This window comes from Corylus avellana, chromosome ca2, assembly GCF_901000735.1.
Source record: "Corylus avellana chromosome ca2, CavTom2PMs-1.0".
Lineage (NCBI taxonomy): Eukaryota > Viridiplantae > Streptophyta > Magnoliopsida > Fagales > Betulaceae > Corylus > Corylus avellana.
Genome location: NC_081542.1, coordinates 12,603,946 through 12,621,735, shown reverse-complemented (window position 1 = coordinate 12,621,735; position 17,790 = coordinate 12,603,946). Strand labels below are relative to the sequence as shown.

General features: G+C 33.0%; 1 long non-coding RNA gene across 1 annotated transcript; it reads left to right on the top strand.

The window, feature by feature from the left end:
• Positions 1 to 4,739: 4,739 nt before the first annotated feature.
• LOC132168428 (uncharacterized) lies at positions 4,740 to 5,654 on the top strand. Its single transcript, XR_009438871.1, has 2 exons — positions 4,740 to 5,067; positions 5,512 to 5,654. It is a non-coding gene; the product is annotated as an uncharacterized LOC132168428 (long non-coding RNA).
• The last annotated feature ends 12,136 nt before the right edge of the window (positions 5,655 to 17,790 follow it).

The window sequence follows — 17,790 nt, the reverse complement described above, 5'->3', positions numbered from 1 at the left end:
ATAATCCTCACCTTTCACATCCACCTTCTTTTCATGTCATTTACCAAATTCCTTGATTCTTTTTTTTTTTATTATTATTAATAAAACACTTATTTATTGATACTCGTAATATATATTTTTAAATAAAAATTTACATACCTAAATTCTATGGGCTTGTGCCATATGAATGTTCTGGGCTTATTGGCTAAGAAATGGGTTCCCTCAAATGACCGTTTGAAAAAAAAAGTATAGATTTTAGAGGTAGATCTGTCTAAAACAACACGTACTGTAGTAATAAGTAAACTTAAGAACTATAGAAGAGACTAGAAACACTATACTGGAGCTGCCGAAGAGGAGCACCACCCTCTGGTGAGGGAGTAAACTTTTGAGGATTTTCCTTGAATTAAAAAATAATAATAATAATAATAATAAATAAATAAATAAATAAAAGTAATAACTATTGAGTTTTCAAATATTGGACACAAGTTGTCCAACAAACAAATCGTCCTTTTCATTCTTAAACCACATGAGAGGAAAATTGACACATAGCTACAAGGCTCTCTAAGATTAAACCCTAGCTTCTTGTGGCCGGCTCATGATAGTCAATGCCCCTTTTTATAGCATAAGATATAGAATCTTCATGAGTAGGTAGAGAATGAGAAAGACAGCGGAAGAGGATATTAATACATGCCTTAGTCACACAAGCAAATCATCACACTCATTGTATCCTCTCATATAGTCATATGGTTTAAGAATGAAAGGCCAATAAAGCTCTGAACATAGCCTTACCCCATGTATAAATCGCGACAAATGTTTAAAGCTCTGAACATAGCCTTACGTACGATGTATTTTTGTTTTTATATATGACGGCAAATTCCTTTTAAGACCAGACTATTTAGTGTACTCACTCTTGTTGGGCAAATTCAGAACCTGTACTATATATGTGAATTGAATAAGGCTCAGGTTTCATCAGCAGACACTATGAGATGGTTACACATTATTTGAGAACCAACTTTTTAGAAAACAAATTTGAAATGTATAGCACTCCTCAAAATATACAGTTAATCAAAAAGTAAAATATGGTTTTTTTTTTTTTTTTTTTTCTAAAGGGGAAAAATACAAAATTAGTTTATGTGATTATATATACCAGTTTGCAATAAGTTGCATGTGATATAAAAATATTATGAGATCTTCCTGTGGTATATAAAAATAACAAGGGTTTCAAAAGGATAGCTCAATCGACTGGAGATCACACTTCATGAAGTGGAGGTCATTAATTCGAATCTCTCATCTTCCCTCTTATGTGTACATGTTAAATAACGAGGGATAAATGCAAAATCAAACACTGTGGTGATCCTAAATTACAAAAAGTCCCCTAAGATGTGCAAATAAAAAAAATAGTCCCTAAAGTTAAATTTCACTAAAACATTTGTCAGATTTCGTTAAGTGCTACACCAGCGCTAATAAAATAACGACACGTGTTTTTGCTCTTCCTAAAAAAGAAAAGCGTAGACATAATATTTATCTTATATATATAAACGATATAGAAGTTTTACGGCATCCGCCGAAGATGCTCTATGGTGATTGGAACACCGGCCGACAAGGAACTAAGTACATGAAAGTCCACACAAATTCACGCACGCACGTGACGCACCAATGGAGTGAGAACTTTATTTGAAGGGGGTTAAAAATGGAATATAAAATAAAAGATAAATTACTTTTGGACCAATTAAGGATCATTATAGTGGCAAACCCTAGGCGCCGTCCATGTTTCGTACCAACCAAGCAAATTACCCTAAATGCTATGTGGGAAAAAGCAAATTACCCTAATAGAAAGGTTAGAAATTCTTAATAATTTTATTATTTAGATGGATAATAATTTGAATTTTAAATATGAAATAAGTTCATCTATTCGATCATGTATCGGATAGCTTTTTTCTTGTTCGGACAAGTGAGTTTCACAACGACTCTATCATATTTATTGTTTAAATTCTTAACAATTTGAACAACAAATTACTGAAAATTTAAATTCATGCATTTCAGATATGATGATTTGAACAATATTGTTAGAGATCGAGCTCAACATTAACAATTAATTTATTCTGAGCAACTCTAGTAGAGTAGTTATAGTTAAATATCGTTATTATGAACTATTTTTGTTTTTTCTCTCAATCTTCCTTCTTTTTTTTTCTCTTTTTTTTTTTTTTTTTTTTTCTCTTCCTTTAAAAATAATATTTTTTTAAAAATAGAAAGTGAAATTTGTATTTAAAAAGATAATAGTTAAAATAACTAGTGTTGCCAAAGATACTCAACCTTTTTGAAGAAGAAAAACATGCATACAAATTAATTATATGTTTATCCATGACACTAATTAGTCACATGATGGATGTGTACACGTAGATAAGATTTGAGTAATATGAAAGAAGTAATAATTGCAAGAAGACAACAATAATTAAAAAAATAAAAAATAAAAAAAAAAATTGCAAGAAGACAAACATACTCATTAATATTCGCTACATGAGTGTAATAAAACATTGGTGTATAAATATGGAATCCTAATGGATATAGGAATGTCGTGGGTCCTCCTTTGATAGTTGATACCCTCACATGGATCCTCTGAATCTTGTACAGTATCCATTTGTCAGCCATTATTTAATTATAGGAATCTAGCTACTTGGTCACCCTACTAATGGACTCTATTATCCATTATATATATTTATATACATATAAAAAATAAAAATAAATAAGACAAAAGAAAGTCTCCCGATCCAATAGTAATTTTAAAAGTGTGAAAATGATAGTATACGACATATATCTAGCATTCCTCAAATACTTATGCATGGATCCTCTCTTTTTCTTTGGTCTGGTTTGTAATATTTAACTAAGGTTACTGCACATTCTTATTATAAAATTTCTAACAAACTTAGAGCTTTTATATTGGTTTATGTATATTTTTATGCAAAACGACTAATCAGTACATACTTTACCTAATAAGTTTTAAAATATACCATACATCTGATTATCTTTTTTTTTTTTTTTTTTTCTTTTTTAAGGATTGTATTTTTCCTAAAGATCTTATTTTTCAACTTTTGAAAAAAAAAAAGATATGAAAAGAGAGATAGTATATTAATGAGATGGATATGTGAACAATGCCCCTACGCCTACATGTAGCGGTGCACGGTTCACAACGATGGTTTTTTAGTGTTTTGCTTATCTATTTTAGATAAAAATAAGAAATTGCTAAGCCATTGTGAATGCTCTTACATGAAAGTACTCCTAATTGATAAAATGATTAACAAAAAAATTTGACCGATCAAACAAATTTCCTCTAAACCAGTTTGGAAAAAATTTCCTTCAACCTACTTCAATAAGTGACAAGTGTGATCTCTCACATTTTTTTGTTTTTTGTTTTAAATATTTTTAACAGTCATTTATTGCCATTTTACTAACCTATGAACCTAAACATTAATTTTTGAGAAACCCAAAGATATTGAATGACACTTGTCACCTATTGAAGTAAGTTGAAGAAAATTTTTTCCGGCTGTGATCCATAACTAACTTCAGATAGTGGCGCACGTAAGTACAATCTCTTGAGTCGGTCTAAGGCACATGTAAAACTGGTTTGGAGGAAATTTATGTCCTCTAATTTATTAGTGGCTGATACACTCTTAATTATTTTATGGACTATCACATTAATTTGCACAAAAATTATAATAAAAATTGTAATACCCGAAATATTTTCCAAATTTAATATCGAGGATATGTGTGTGTATATATATATATAGCAATAACATGCATGCTTTCGCGATATATGTTTATAAAATTCCACGAGGAAACAAATGTTTTGTCCCACACAAAACCTCCGACAGCAGCAAGGACTTTGGTGGCCTTTGGTTGAAAGCCTGCAGCATTGGAAGCCCTTTCCATGACTAATCAATGATCGTCATTTTTTTCCATGATCCAGACCATATGACATCATGTAAATATGACTTTAATTATAGTTTTAACTTCTTGTAAAAAAAGTTGGTTTTCAATTTAAAAAAAAAAAAAGAAGGTAGAAATAATATATAGAACTTTATGGTCATGGCCCGTGGGGATTTCATATCTTCGAGAGTTTAAATTCCACCTAGCTAGAGTAAGTCAAGGAAAGAAAACTTGCTACAAAAAGTAACCTTGAAAACTCTGGAACGTGAAAGAAAAGATTATAAAATAAAATTAAAGCGTAACAAAGAAAATTGGGACAAAAATTTTTCGTGGTTCATCCATTCAAATATACTCTAACACATTAATGGATCAATGAAAAAGAATTATTAATTGTTGTTGAGGAGATAAATGGTTATACGAAGTTTTTACTTTATTCTAAAAACATAAAGTTAATAGATTTGGGTCCACTTAAATATATTTACAACCGGAATGAATGAAATAAGAGAAGTGGACGCCGGCGGAGAGAGCTCCTTGGAAGTTGTCTCTAGTGACAGAGTGAGTTTTATCGAATTATTATCCATGCAGTGGCTAGCTGTGCAATAAACTGTCGGTGTGGCGGGCGGCTCTTAAAATTCTCCAGCTCTTGATTCGAGTGGGGCCATGATAACTTAAGTCCACGTCAAACTGGATTAAGTTGATGACATGGAACGTACGTAGGACAAGTTATAGGGAGTCTTAAAAGGCAGAGATCTAATAATGAAAGTGTAATCTGATTTGATACATGTGGAGGGCAATGAAGTGGGACACGTAGCAGAAGGTGGCGATGGGTGTGGAAGACCACATAAATTGGTGGGGGATAACAATCTTTGCGTTGGCAGGACGATAAGGCCAACCCAACGTACATCTTCCGCGTACGTGTGGAGTTTGTAGGTGCGGTCCTCCTTACCCACATCATTTGTGGGTGTTACGTGGTGCCATTTTCATTTTCGCATGGACATTTTGGTACGACACAGATCACAGACAGAGAGAGAGAGAAGAAGAAGATCGAAGTCAATGTGCATCTGTTTGTTCCTTTGTGGGGGTACTTTGTGGTTTCCTTTGTGTCCATGGTTGGGTGGACAGATTGGCCTTGTGGGGTTGCTTTGAGTGGGATGGACGATTGGGGTGAGTTTGTTAAACAATTTTGATTCGATATTATTTATTTTACTTTTTTATTTATTTGTAATATTTTTTTTTAATTTTTACATCACATCAATTATTATTATTATTATTATTATTATCACACTAAACATTCTTATTTTTTTTATTTTTTCAAAAAAAATATATATATATATATATATATTTTTTTAATATCAATCAATTTTTACTATAATATTGAACTCAAACCCTTTAACCAACACACCTTGGTTGCCTGTTGGTAATGACATATATATATATATATATATATATGTATGTGTGTGTGTGTAGGGTGGGGGGGTTGAGTTTCCATGTCATTTTCTCTTTCTTTTCTTTTTTTCTTTATTTATTTTAGGTATCATGTTTCATACGCACGTGCTTTGCAATTTGCATGCATGATTATGGTTTAATTATTTGGGTCCATTTGATCAGATTTTGATGCATTCGATCAAAGAGCAGCACCACCCATGCATGCAGATATGGACGTTGCGGGTTTTCTTTCTTTTCTTTTTTTGTTGTTATTTAATAAAAAAATTTATGGTAATAATTATGTTTTGTTGTATCTTTTTATTTTATTTGCTTTGGTGGAATATTATGCAAAGGCTCTCATCCCCCGCCGGTCCCCCCTCCCCCCAAAACAAAGGAGAAAAAACCAAAAAAGAAAAGGCAAAAGAACAATGGAAAGCCAGTTAGAGAGAGGAGGATTGTCCTTAATCATAACGACACAATAATGTTGAACTGATCAACATCAAATCCTCATCAAGAGAATAGGGATTCTCTTAATTTCCATAATAAATTGTTTATTTAATAATTGCAATTTGGTTAAATCCAAATTAGGATCCTTTCCATTAATTAATTTCAAATGAAATTAATAGTATTTATTTTAAGTCAATATTAACACATCTTTTAAAAATTTAATTAATATGAAATTATATATACCGTAAGATGATATATTAACTTTAAATCTTGCCCATATATAAAATAAATACCTTTTATTTCATTTGAAACGATGAGGATCCTTATCCATGTTCAAAGACCCTTCAACAAATTACTTCAACGCACATATCCAATTGGTCCAATGTGATAGCTCAATTAGAAAATCACATTTCATAAAACAGGTGTAATTAGTTCGAATCGTTTTTCTATTTTCCTTCTCTTTCTCTTCTCCTTGGGTGCATGTTTAAAAATTAAAAAAAAGAAAAAAAAAAAAAAAAAAAGAAAAAAGGCTAACGTACCAAGTTGCATCAGCCTTTATTATGCTACCAGCCAGGGTAATCATTAATGGGTTTGACAATATGTGGAAGACTTAATGGAAACCTTTCATCTTGTATATACATATATAGTTACATCTTGCAAAATCTTTCAGCCATAAACTCCACGTCAGATTTAATTTCCCACGCTAAACTGCGTGTGATATGCACCGCACGTGTGAGATATTTAAGATAAAAATAAGTCGGAAAACGTTGTCGTATTATACGTGTTTCTTTTGCCTGAAAGATCTTCAATGATGACGTACATAATAAGCAAAAGCTGAAGGGGCAGACCTTTAACTGAGGCATAGAAAAGCTGCTAGGGCCGGCGAAAGGCTATTGAGAGGGTCGATTCAGGAGATCAGACGAGCGGATCTCTGCGGGTTTCGGCACTGTCTGCAATGGCTAGCGATGGGATGAAAAGACCCTAATATGTACTATATACTGCACATACATAAGTCCATTATTAATATTTACCTACAAAATTTACATATATTTAAATTATAACAAAATAGAGTCTATCGATCTAAATATATATTCTATCGATACTATAAAATATTGGTGAGAAGTTTTGAATGATTTTTGCCTTGCATTACATCGCATATGTACAAGAAAATTAATTTATTATGAAGAGATAACAGTTTTTCTGATCTTATTGATTGAGTATTCAGAAATATCTCACAAGAAAACGAGTTGTTTTATTAGCATTTGGTTTTGGAAGTATATCTTTAACGCAGGTATATACTATACTCTAATTTTAGAAGGTTGTATGTCAACGAATCCGATTGCACAGGATTGAATAGTTTGGGAGACACGAATCAACTTTTAAGGACAACGCTCTTACATGATTTTATAGCATTATGAGATTTTTTCCTATTCTACTTTCATCTCATATATATGTATCTTATTGTTAATTTTTTAATTAGTATTATTTTGTTTCAACAAGAATTTTTGCACCATTCAAATTATTTCCCAACAAACTTAAAAGTGGATTACGATGGATGCACAAATTCTTGTTGCTGCTAAGGTTCTTTTGGATGCTACAAAAATTAAACATTTTGATGAAAATAATTTTAAACGTTGGCAACAAAAGATTCTTGCTATTTTAGATTTTACAAAAATCTCTAGTACTTTAACCAAGCCTATATCTGATGAAGAATTATGAAGAATTAGCAAATTGAGTGATGACTAACAGGCTATGTGTTAGTACTATCTTGAATATTTTATCTAATGAGTTATTTAATGTTTGTTGCAACTTTACTATCACTAAGAACTTATGGGATGAATTAGTTGGTAGATATGTGATTGGGGATGAGGGCACTAAGAAATTTGTGGTCAGCAATTTCTTACACTTTCAAATGACCAATGAGAAGAGCACTGCTTCTCAAATTCATGAGTTTTATAATGTAATGGTCGAATTGGCCAAAGAGAGCAATAGTCTACCCAAAAGCTTTGTGACTCAATGTCTTATTGAAAAACTACCAAACTCTTAAAAATGAGTACAAACTCCATTTCAAGCGAAAGAAAACTTTCATGAGTTTTCAACAAGCCGTAATTCACATTAAAATAGAAGAAATGAATAGGTCCTTGGAGGATGTTAATAAAGCTAAGGAAGTTGTTTTGAAAGCTAATATAGTAGAAGAGAGACCTAGTAGGCCTCCACAACATTACAAGAGATTTGACCATAAGCGTAGGAAAATTTTGGAACTATAATAAGAAGAAAGATAATAAACCCCTTTCTTTAATACAAAAGAAAAAGGGAAATTGTTTTCTTTGTGGCAAATCATGGCATTATGCGGGTATGCATTGGCAAAGGACTACTCACAACAATGGATCAACAAAAAGAACAATGCAAATGTGATGGATGTAGAGGACATCATTGGGGTGATGGTATCCGAAACTCACATGGTCACGGATGTGAAAGGATATGTGGTCAATTCTAAAACAACTAGGCTCATTTGTAGAAATAAGGAACACTTATCATTCTACACACGAATGGAGGAAAGCACCAAGTGGGTGATTGTTGGGGCAATAGATTTGTATCAGTGATAGGCAAAGGGAAAGCTCTCATAAAGCTAAACTATGATAAAACCTTTCATTCTTTGATGTCCTACATGTTCCTTACTTTAGGCATAGTCTGATTTTGGTGCATTTGCTTGGTAAGGTTAGACTTAAAGTTTTATTTAATAGTGATATTGCTACCTTAGCTAGGCATGACGTTTTTGTTAGGAAATGATATGAAGATCAATGTCTTTTTGTACTAAATACCATTAATAAAAATCAATCTTCTTGTGTTTACTTGGTTGATTCCATTAATGTTTGGTATGGTAGACTTAGACATGTAAATCTTAGCTATATTAAGAAAATGAAAGAAACAGGAATCATTAATTCACCAGGTGAAGTGAATATGGATAAATTGTGAAAGTGCCGAGACCAAAATCACTTAGCTAGAACTCGCGTAAATCTATTTCAAGTGAAACCAAACTTCTTGGTTTAATATATAGTGATTTGAGTGATTTAAAGCACACAATGACTATAAGTGATAAAAGATTTTATGTAATATTTGTTGATGGCTACTCTAAACTCACTAAGCTTTACTTGTTAAGGACCAAAGATGAAGCCTTAGAAATGTTCATAAAATACAAAATTGAACTTGAGAATAAAAACAAATAAAATGATTAAAAGACTAAGGACTGATAGGGGTGGTGAATATGAGTCTAATCATTTTAAGGAATTTTGTGAACAAAAACTGGCATCATACTTGAAATTACACCTCCTTATTCTGTGAAATTAGGGTTTTGTGACCGTCTAGCTAATTGCTTTCCGGTTAGGCCCTTATGTGTTTATAATATGATCTTTAGTACTACGCGTAATGATAAACTATGTTTCGTTATAGTAGAGACTCGAAATCTCTAAGGATTGGAGCGAGCGTACAAGTGATGCGGTCTTTTTAAAGCAAAAATATATCAGTAATAAAATATCACTCGCAATAGAACGAATCCTTGTGGGATAGGGCGTTATTGAGGGTGTCGAACCTCAAGGACTGCGGGTGTTGTTATCAAGTTTTTCAAGATTAAATATAACTTAATTAAAAGAAGTTTAATTGGTTTTTGTTTTATAAAAGTAAATGAATTAAAAAGTAAAGACATAAAGATAGTAGTAATGAGAGACAGAATATGGGGTTGATTTCACCACTAACCGCATAACAATGGTCAATCATAAATTAATACGAGAAATTCATATTATGCATGATACATGGCTCGTCTCACTCAAGTAATCAAGAAAATACCATCATTTAAAGAATAAATATAACCCATCTTCGGTTGGCATAGACCATCCACCTAACCACCAAGATGCGGTACGATTTGTTTTCCTTAGGTATGCCATATCTAATTCCTTAATAGGATACATACAATCAATAGAATAGCATAACCCATCTTCGGTTGATACGAACTGTCTACTTAAATTACACTAAACTAGGGTGTAGTACAATCTGTCTTCCCTAGGCATGCCCTATCTAACATTCTTGATCATATATCAGTTAAAACCATTGTATAACAATCATTCACATAATCACAAAAAATATGAAGGATTGTGTTCAATCAATATAAAAGACTTTCTAAGATAATAGAAGAATTTCATAATGATTGAATATAAACATTAAAAGCAATTCTCACAGTTATACAACCATCACGCATATAGGAAAACTCAAATTAAAATACAATTAAAGCATTGTTACTTGGAAATGGCTACATCAATGCTCTATTACAGAATTAGTTGCTCATCGTGGTGCTATGATGGCCTCTTGCCATGATCCTCTCTTCTTCAACTTATCAAGCCTCCAAGAAGATTATTTATGTCTAAAACTAAGCACACGTTCTCTTAAAGCTAATGGGTCTATTTATAGGGTCTAAAACAAACCCTAAAAAATCCCAGAAAAATTCTACTTCAATCTCCTAGTCAAATTAGGAAACAATCCAAGTACAAATTGGAATATGATTCGTCCAAATTTGTGTTCTTATATTGCGGGACGCTTTTGGCATAGTAAACGTCCGAATTAGGAAACTCATATTTCACAATAATTTGTATTATTTTGAGTTATCTTTCCACTGCCACTTGATTTACTTCAATCTGATACATAAGCAGAAAGTTATGGTCAAAATACAGAGACATGTGCATAATCCAAATTTGAACCCAATCCGATTTTGACTCCAATTAGAGAAATTTCGATTTAATCATTTTCTTGATTTGATTAAACTTAACCACATCATATAGGTCCTCTATTATGATTCGTTAAGCTTAACCGTATCTTCTAAGTCTTCTCAAAGTGTGCTTTTAACCCAAAACCAATGGATTAATTGCATATTTATTTAAAACCTGAAAATAATAATACAACACGAAATCAAACAAATAACAATGCTAAGGAAGTAACATTTGCTAGTTAAGGGGCTTGAATGTACATCATTTGGCGCTTATCAACAAGGTAAATAAATACTTACGACTACTTTCATAAAAATATGTTATATGTCAGCTAACTGAGCATACGTATATTATAAGCATAATTAATTTTCATGTAACTGGGTAAATGCCTTAATAATTGATTAATAAGATGCATTATACGAAATGATACACCGGTACGTGCGGTATAATGGTCATGGACTTTTTATATAGACTTGATTCTATGATTAATGTATGTGCATGTGTTATATGGGTCTAGGATCTAATAGTTGCTCGTGACTTGTGCAACCATGTTTGATTGGCGGGTAATTACAGAACGTATATCATTAGTTGTGTGGGCCACCCGAGGTCAGACTCGGTTGGGTTGCTAGTATTATGGACAGTAACATGCAATTTTCGGGGTACTAGTATTTATTATAGGTCCATCGGGGCAATGCCAACCTTACTAAGAATGAATAATATCTTAGGTAGACCATATATGATAGTTATAACTTAATTATGACATTAGTTTTCTACATTAAAACTTATGCACAGTTGTTGTTGGGTTACACATAAACTTCTTTAAAAACCAAAACTATACTTTTATAGTGTAATAACAGAGGTAACAACAAATACATTTGTTAAAAACACATGTTTACTTCTACACTCATAACGAAAGCTCATTTTATACTCAACTATAAAATTTACTTACTAAGTCTTAGACTTACGTAGTATTTGCGGCTTGTCAAGTTATTTGTTTTAAAATGACCTTTTAAAGGGAAGAACCTAAAAGTCTAGTTTGCAGTATCAGGTTTGATTAGAATGATTATTTTGACTAGAAGTTTTAAGTCTATAACTAATAATAATATTTGCATACTCTATGATTTTTACATATTTTAAATCTGTCACTTTTACCTTCCGCTTACATATATTCTGAGTATATTAGATGGTTGATCCTTTCAGTTAGTTACCAGTTAATTGAACTAGAGGAATTGTAGTGGACCTAGGTAAAGTAGAAGCACTAGTAATTGGGTGAGGCCGTTGAATGCCCTTAAGGTGCAAAGTTTCTTAGCTATTGCTGTCTATTACACGAGGCTTGTTCAATGATTTTTCTAAGTTGGCGGTAGGGGTGTAAGCGAGCTGAGCTTGTCCAGGCTCGGCTTGTTTACTTTTGGGTCAGGCTCGAGCTCGACACGAGCCTAAAAATGTTGCTCGATCTCGGCTCAATAGGGTTGGAACCCTGTTCGAGCTCGGCTATTTTTTTTTTTTTTTTGGTAAATTAAGTGCATTAGAGTTTTTTATTTTAATACAAAATATTAACATTAAAAATAAATAAAAAATTGACACTAATTTCCTAAATGCTAACAGAATCAAAGTAAACGATGGTTTCAATAAATATTACAAAATCAAAGCAAAATATGGTTTTAATATATTAAAGAACATTGAACATTAAAAATTATTTTTCCTCTGCAGATTAATCTCCACCTCACAATCATCTGTAGCTTCCACCTAAAATAACAAATGCAAAGTAATTAGTTCAAGTACAAGATATTAAGAAACTGAAATATGAAAATAACTATACAATCCCCTGAAAAATCAGATCAAAATTTAATAAAATTAAAAATTGCCAATTAGTAAAATCAATATATTAGAGTTAGGAACAACCAAATTTGAAAATAAAATAAATACTCTAAAAATTGAAGCAAAATCGTTAGGAAAAAAATACCTTAGCCTTCTCTTGCTAGATCAAACAAGTGTATGCGGTCTCTTGTAACCTACAATTAAAAAAAAAAAAAAAAAATTCAAATCAAATCAAATCATAAATCCCTAACATCACAAAAGATCAGATATCAAAAATCGTAACAAAAAGATAGCAATCAAACCCCCTGACCTGATCGATTCACACAATGCTATCCAAACAAAAAACCCTAACCGATTACTTAAAACAGAAAAAAGGGAATGTTTAAAAAGAAAACATGTATATACTAAAATCAATATATTAGAGTTAGGAACAACCAAATCTGAAAGTAAAATAACAAATACTCTAAAAGTTGGAGCAAAATTGTTAGGAAAAACATACCTTAGCCTTCTCTTGCTAGATCAAACAACTGTATGCGGTCACTTTGGGTTTTTTCCTGAAATCCAGTCGTTTGGTAATGGGAAAATCCGAAAATGGGAATGGAGAGTGACTGAGCGAGAGTCGAGAGATGATAAATTTAGGTTAAATTTTGGTCTTCTAATTTTCAACCGTTGGATTTGCGAAAATAATTCAATTTTAAATATTAACCGTCCGATTTGGTTTACCAAAAGCTTACCCCATGCGGCCGTTTCTACTTACATCTGGTGTGCTGGTTCAATATGGTCCGTTGATTATATACATGTTTTCAACATTTAATATTACTCGTTAGATTAGATCAAACACTATATGCATACTTCTTAGCAAATGATTGATAGCTGTTGTTAGAGCAATTTTTTGTCTAACTATTTCCGATATAGTGTGAGCTACACATTCTTCGAGGTGTGCGCGTGATAGATTCGAAATGCACTTGTGATGCTCCCTGATGGATGCAAAATAGTAAGAGCGTTAAAGGATCCGCCAGCGTCTATGCCGGGAAAACTCTGATGCCTAAGTCAGCTTGAAGTGGTTCTCCTGAAAAGTTATCTCTTAAAGAGTTAAGATAGACTTGAACTAGCTCTCCTGAAGAATTATCTCCTGAAAAGTTGAGATAGACTTGAACTATCTCTCCCCAATCCAGACTGTGTAGGTGTCTGTGAAATAAAGCCCCACTTTAATTGTACCTTCTACTATTTGATTAATAGCTCTGTGGGCCTGTCATTGGCCCTAAGGCCCAAAATCTGATGGGCTTGTAGTGTGAATTTATTCCCAACAGTTATACCCTAATTCCTTTAGCCGAAGTACTTGGGTAACGAGAATTTTAGTCGGAGCCCCTGAATGACTTGTTGTTTTGGCCTTGTCTGAGACTCAGTCTCCCTGTGAGTGTACCTAGAGCTCAACAACCGGAGTTCTTCAATCTTGTTCACAGCATCGGCTGAGTTTCCAAGGTTACCCCCCAACTCTTTTCTTTGTTCAAGGGTTAAACATGTCATATCTTTCAATAACAAGTTTATTGCAAACCTGTAAACCTTTCTCCTGAAATAACAAATATTGTATACATCATTAATACATATACCCCCATGATCAGGTATGTATACCAGGAGTCAAACCCGACCTTATCTATCATTAGCTAAATAACCAAGCTCAAGCCTTTACCTGTGAACCAGGAGTTAGACCCGACCTTACCTTCCGGGCTTAGCTAAAACAGCCAAGCTCAAATCTTTACATGTTTCCTCCTGTCTACGGGGGTGGCCCGGGTCTCATCCTGTCTCCGGGGTTGCCCGAGTCTCCTCCTATCTCCGGTTATGGCCCGGGTCTCCTATTGTTTTCGGGTGTGGACCGAGTCTCTTTCTGTCTCCGGGGTTGGCCCGGGTCTCCTCTTGTTTCCGAGTGTAGCCCAGGTCTCCTCCTGTCTCCGGGGTTGGCCCGGGTCTCCTCCTGTCTCCAGGGTTGGCTTGGGTTTCCTCCTGTCTCCGGGTATGGTTTGGGTCTCCTGCTGTCTCTAGGTATGGCCCAGGTTTCCTCCTGTGATTTGCCTTAGGATTTTCTCCCTTCTGATTTGCCTAAGGGTTTTCTCCCTTGATTTGCCTCAGGGTTTTCTCCCTTTTGAACCTAAGGATTTTCCCCCTTGAATTTCCTTAGGGTTTTCTCCCTTTTTGATTTGCCTAAGGGTTTTCTCCCTAGATTTGTCTTAGGGTTTTCTCCTCTTGATTTGCCTTAGGGTTTTCTCCCCTTTTGATTTGCCTAAAGGGTTTTCTCCCTTGATTTGCCTTAGGGTTTTCTCCCTTTAGCCTTGTTTTTCCTTAAGATTTTCTCCCTATAGCCTTCTTGTTTTTCCTTAGGGTTTTTTTCCCTATATCATGCTTCTTGTAATAGAAGAGGCATCAATGGTCTAGCGGTCGTATTTCTGCTATCACATCCTGGTTCCTCAGTCCTCTGGGCTGTGGACTCCTATCTTTTTCTATTTTGTCCTGGGGGCCATTCTCCCGACCCCTATCTCCATGGTTAGGATGATTTTGTGGACGATACTCTCAGGGCTAGTTGTTCTGGGGTTGATGATTCTGATCCCATCATCTCTTCATTCCATGCTTTCCCGAGGGCCATTCTCCCAACCCCTATCTCTTTTCTTCTTTTCTTTTCTTTCCTTCCTACGGCGTGAACTTTCTTCTTCTTCTTTGTTTCTTTTTTTTTGTCCTTCTCTTCCTTGCCGCCCAGACCTCTCTTTTTCTTTTTTTTCTTTTCTTCTTCTTTCTTCTTTTCTTTCTTCCTTCTTTCCTGCGGCGTCAATTTCTTCTTTTTCTTCTTTTCTTCCTTCTTTCTATCCTGTGGTGTCAGTTTCTTCTTTTTTTTTTTTCTTCTTTTCTTTCTTCTTTCTTGGCAAGTTGACCATTGCTTGAACATGTGCTCACCACCATGAAGGATTTTTTTTTATTTTTTTATTTATTTTTATGAGAAACGAATAATCGTTTCCATAGACAGCACCAAACTGTTATAGCAGTTTTTTGTCTAACTGTTTCCAGTATGGTGTAAGCTACACGTTCTTCAATTTGTGTGTGTGATAGATTCGGAATGCGCTTGGTATGCTCTCTAATGGTTACAAAATAGGAAGAGTGTCAAAGGATCCGCTAGCGTCTATGCCGGGGAAATTCCAATGCCTAAATTAGTTTCTTGGAGAAGAGCAATTTGATGAACAAAGCTCAATAATTTAGCCTAATCAAGTATTATCAATATCAGAGAAATATTCATATCCTTTTGTGCCATGTGTAGGGGCCTCTTTATAGGCTTAAGAGTTAAAGTAGGCTTGAACTGATTCTTCTGAAGAGTTGAGATAGACTTGAATTAGCTCTCCTGAAGAGTTATCTCCTAAAGAGTTGAAATAGACTTGAACTATCACTCCCCAATCTAGACTTTGAGTAGATCTCTGTGAAATAGAGCCCCACTTTAATTGTACCTTCTGCTATTTGATTAATAGCTTTGTGGGCCTATCATTGGCCCTAAGGCCCAAAATCTGGTGGGCTTGCAGTGTGAATTTATTCCCAACAGCGGCCATCCATTAATATCATCCAACGGCTATTAGAGCATCAAAACATTTTGGAAGGGGTGAGAATCTGAGACAACCCGCACGCGTTACGGAGTCTGGTTGACCCTGCGTTGTGGGGAACGAGATCACCTGGAATTCATCCTCTATGTGCATCCGATGGTGAGACCGGTTCCATGCAAGCATAATAGATGATCCAGACTATTTCCTAGGATATTGACTTTCTTATTCAATTTGGAACGTTAGATTAGTGACCTCATTGTGTCATGCGGAACACCATATAATTCTCACTTTCAAAATGGTTTATAGTTGTATTCCATTGATCGAATCCAATGGCCAAGATTAAATTGAATTAAATTGGACAGCTACGATTAAATTCAATCAAAAATTCAAAATTCAAAATTTAGGAATAAAAATTGTGTTATTTAGTATTATTTAGGGTCAGTTTGTTATTTCAATTTCAATAATTGCGATTTTCGAAATTGTGTTTTTTTTCAATTGCATTTTTTTTCTTCTGATTTTAGAATCTTAAATTAAGTGTTTTTTAAATCACAATGTCAACACTTTATGTCACACACACTTCACTATTATCATATTACATATAGTATTATTTAGTTAATATGTTAAAATGTTAATGCTTAACACATGTCAAGTATATAATGTCAATAAATATATATATATATATATATATATATATATATATATATATATATAGCATTTATATACTTATATGATTGTATCATTATATGGGTCAATGTTAATTATTATATATTTATATTATATGATCTCATGATCACGATTCGCGACATATGATTTAAATTCAAATAGTTAGGTTTTTACTTACTGCAAATTATGATTATAATTTATAAATTATAAGAAACACATTAGTTACTTAATTATTAATCATTTAATCAAATAATTTATGAATGAAATTATGTAACCGGTGCGGGTATCGAGCGAGCTGTCAAGTGTGTCAGCTCATTTACAGCCTTACAATAAATTACATGATCACATGATTGAATTGACAAATTAAACTGATAAGAGATTAAAAAAAAAAAAATGTTAGTTACCAAAAACTCAATCAATCACTTTCATTATTAGTTTTTATTTGATTTTTGAAAATATTTTATATCAAGCTGGCCCTTTGTGATTTATATGATCTCATTAAATTAGAACATATGATTAATGATTTAAATTATTATCATATTAACTTACTATTTTTTTTTTAATTGAACTTATAATCTAATGGTGATGCTGAAACTCTAATTCCTAAATTGCTCATGATCTAATGATCATAACACTCATACTTCAATTATATGATCATATTATCTCACAATTCATATTAATATTATCTTAGATCTAAGATCATGTGAGATATGTTTTCTAAGAATAAAGTATCGAATTATAATGCATTGATTAAATAACACAATAACTTATGTAAATATACCATATGATTATATAATGATTAATGATTATATGATATACGATTACAATTTTCAAAGTATAAACTATCTAATGATAATACTTTTATTAAATGGCACAATAACTTGTACCATATGATTATATCATATGATAAAATGATTAATGATAATATCAAATATTTCTTATTATTTACTATATATATTGTATATTTCTTATATGTGTTTATATAATATATACACACATATATGTATAAATAACAAACAACAAAGGTATATAATATATTTGTTATTATTGAGTAATGTTGACTATATATTGTTATTTGTTACTTAATAAAAAATATACGAGTCGAGCCTTATACGAGCTTGCTCACGAGCTTAGTCGAGTCGAGCTTGCTTCGTTTATTATTCGAGCCAGGATTTGTGTTCGCGAAATGTTTCATTTAATAATCA